Here is a 3,602-nt window from a genome sequence, read left to right as displayed (position 1 = left end):
AAAGGAACTAACTTGGCACTGTCAAGACCCGCGCTGGTTCCCTTCATCCTCCAGGAACTTCTTCTGTAACTTTGGGCAAATCATTTAATCTCTTTCTCCCTCAGTTCCCCTTCTGTATAACAGGGACAATGGCATTTGTCTACCACACAAGGGTGTTGTGAGGATTAAGGGTTGTGAAGCGCTCAGATACTCTGTTATGGAGGATATATAAGTACATAACGTTGAATGACTGAAAATCTTGGCCAATAATTCTATCTCATAGAGCAGAGGTGGGCAAACTATGGCCTGCGGGCCACATCTGGCCTGTGGGACCGTCCTGCCTGGCCCTTGAGCTCCCAGCTGGGGAAGGTAGCCCCCAGCACCTCCTCTGCTGTCCCCCCTTCCCTGAAGTCAGGGGACAAGGAGCAGGGGGAGTTGGATGGGGAGGTTATGAGGGGGGCAGTCAGGGGGCGAGAAGTGTGAGGGGGAGGGGTCCAGGGTTTTTGGGGAGGCACAGGTTTCCCTACCTAGCCCTCCATACCATTTCACAAACCCAATGTCACCCTTGGGCCAAAAAGTTTGCCCACCCCTGTCATAAGGGCTATAATCAGGTTCCTTCATGTGGGTCTTCTTCTGAAATTAAAAAAATATGTATAATTTCAGATTGAAGGTTTAGAATCTCAAAGCTGCATAAGGGATTAAACATGCCTAAATCCCATGAAAATTGATGAGATTTGAGCATCCAGATACCTAGGAAATCTTGGAAGTATTTAGAAAGGCAAAACACCCAACTGTCCTGCAACACAAATCTGTTAGAAGTTCACTTTCCTCCTTGAGCACAGGAACCTTCCCATTACCCTCTTGATGGCACTTTTCATTTCAGTGTTACTCAGGGTGTAAATCATTGGGTTCAGCATTGGAGGGACCACTGTGTACAGCACAGACACTTCCTTGTCCATGGTGAATTTCTGGAACGGCCGGTCATAGATGAAGATACAAGGCCCAAAATGTAAACTCACCAGTGTGATCTGAGCTGCGCAGGTGGACAGGGCTTTGTGTTTCCCTTCCATGACATGTATCCTTATCTTGACAAGGATGATGGTGTAGGATATGAGCAATTCGATGAAGGGTCCTGTAGTGACCAGCCCATTGTTGGAGACCATCAGAAACTCCATTATATAAGTGTCTGTGCAGGGCAGTTTGATGACTTGGGGGACTTCGCAGTAGAAACTGTCTAGTGTGTTCAGTCCACAGAAGGACAGTTGGATGATCAGTGGAAGCTGGACAATGGAATGGAGAAAGCCAGCCAGCCATGCCCCTGCCACCAGCCCCATGCACATACTTCTGTTCATGATAGACAGGTAGTGCTATGGCTTATAGATGGCCACATACTCATCAGCTGCGATCACTACTAGGAAGAAGACCACAGTGCCCCCGATGAAGTGGGAGAAGAATGTGTGGGTCAGACACCCACTCACAACCTTAATAAAGTTTTTGTTTTGTGCATTATTTTGCTTAGGAATTCCCTTTCTGATTGGGAAAGCACACAAAAAATAGCAGTGTAGTTGCATCGGAAAAGGGTAGATGGTTAAATAGGTACTAAGTACTCCCTATTTGTGGTGGCTCACATGCTAGGTGAGTGTATGAACTACTGGGCAGTAGCGTCCCAGGTCCATTGTCTTTCATAATGGCAATTCATAGTGATTGTTAGTATTTGTGGCAGAAAGCTGATAAGAATGATTCTATAGCTTGGTGGTTAAGGTAGTCATGAAGATAATCAAAATACAATCGTTGCTCCAGTCTATCTTTAATTATTTACACAAAATAGCAGAGATTCAAGAGCAGAGATTGAGTAAACCCTAGACCCCAATATCCCATAACCCAGGGCGTGCTCCTCTCTTATGGAAGACCTAAATTCAAATCCTTTCTCTGTATTAGGCAAAAAGGGAAACCAAAACCTGTCATCCTACTCCAAAGGTAAGTCTGCGAACAGCTAAGCTATACAGCTTATAACAGAGGCCCAACCTCCCCCGAACTGTTTTGAAATTTTTGATCCACCACCAACTTCTGAAAAATATGTTCACTTGCTTTTTTGTATTACTATTCTTAAATTACTGGTAACAACTGTCAATCTAAACTCCATTTTGACAACATTTGTGTTTCTTGTTGTCGTCTTTTCCTTTAGGAATTCCCTTCTTTCTCCCACCACTGTGAAGTCAACTGCTCCCGCAAACTTAGGAAGGAGACATAATCCTGGGCACTTTAAGAAATTACACATTGCTGCATTCCTTTCACTTTTCTGTCTGGTGTTGGTCATAGATAGGGAACTCTACTCAAAGTAAAATCCTCAGATGATTCCTGTAAATTCAACAGTGCTAGGAAGTTTGTGTGTATAGAGACCCTAGCAGTGAATCTAGAAGCATTTGTATAACTCTTGGCACATGGAATGGGTGAAGATCTTGTGAATACCCTCCATGCATCTCACTTATCAGAAAATTTTGATGCATGTCTTCATCTGTGCATAGTATGTTTCCTAGGCAGAGTAAACAAAACCACTGTCCAGTAAAGAGTGAAGCACAGTGGAGCGAATGAACACTGAAAAATAAGTCCCCTATTTATGGATGAGTGATGATGTGTCTACACTACAAGCCCTCCCACTGCAGTGTAGATGCTTACTACAGTCACAGAAGGGGATTTTCCATCTCTGTAGTAAATCTACCCTCTTGAGACTCCATACAGACATTAAGAGAACAATTCTTCCATCAACCACACTGTGGCTACAGTGGGATTAGGTCGCTCTAACTATGTAGCACAGGGCATGATATTTTCACAGCTCTGAATGATGTAGCTAGGCTCACTTCCATTTTAGGTGCATACCAGGCCTAAGTATCTCCCAGAATGCATGTTTCATTATTTCACAATGAAGCCAGAGGGGGAGAGTTAAGGTTGTGTGGTTGTTTTGAACTGAGCATTTCCATTCTTTCAAATATTGCATTTCTTTTTAAGTTCAAACTTAACACTGAATTTCCCTGAAGCTCTATGTCCCGTTATCCACCATAGAATCATAGAATATGAGAGTTGGAAGGGACCTCAGGAGGTCATCTACTCCAACTCCCTGCTCAAAGCTGGAACAATTCCCAAATAAATAATCCAAGCCAGAGCTTTGACAAGCCTGACCTTATAAATCTCTAAGGAAGGAGATTCCACCACCTCCCTAAGTAACCCATTGCAGTGCTTCACCACCCTTCTAGTGAAAACATTTTTCCAAATATCCATCCTAAACCTCCCACACTGCAAATTGAGACCATTACTCCTTGTTCTGACATTGGGTATCACTGAGAACAGTCTAGATACATCCTCTTTAGAACCCCCTTTTAGGTATTTGAAAGCAGCAATAAAATCCCCTCTCATTCTTCTCTTCTACAAACTAAACAATCCCAGTTCCCGCAGCCTCTCCTCAGAAGTCATGTGCCTCAGCCCTCTAATCATTTTTGTTGCCCTCCGCTGGACTCTTTCCAATTTTTCCACATCCTTCTCGTAGTGTGGGGTCCAAAACTGGACACAGTAATCCAGTAGAGGCCTCACCAATGTTGAATAGAGGGGGATGATCACATCCCTCAATC

At 43.9% G+C, this 3,602-nt stretch overlaps 1 pseudogene; it reads right to left on the bottom strand.

The window, feature by feature from the left end:
- Positions 1 to 791: 791 nt before the first annotated feature.
- Positions 792 to 1,550, bottom strand: LOC127031799 (olfactory receptor 4D5-like; annotated as a pseudogene).
- Between the last annotated feature and the right edge of the window lie 2,052 nt (positions 1,551 to 3,602).

Source organism: Gopherus flavomarginatus, chromosome 11 (assembly GCF_025201925.1).
Source record: "Gopherus flavomarginatus isolate rGopFla2 chromosome 11, rGopFla2.mat.asm, whole genome shotgun sequence".
Lineage (NCBI taxonomy): Eukaryota > Metazoa > Chordata > Testudines > Testudinidae > Gopherus > Gopherus flavomarginatus.
Note: the sequence above shows the minus strand (reverse complement) of the source record. Positions and strands in the feature narration are given on the sequence as shown.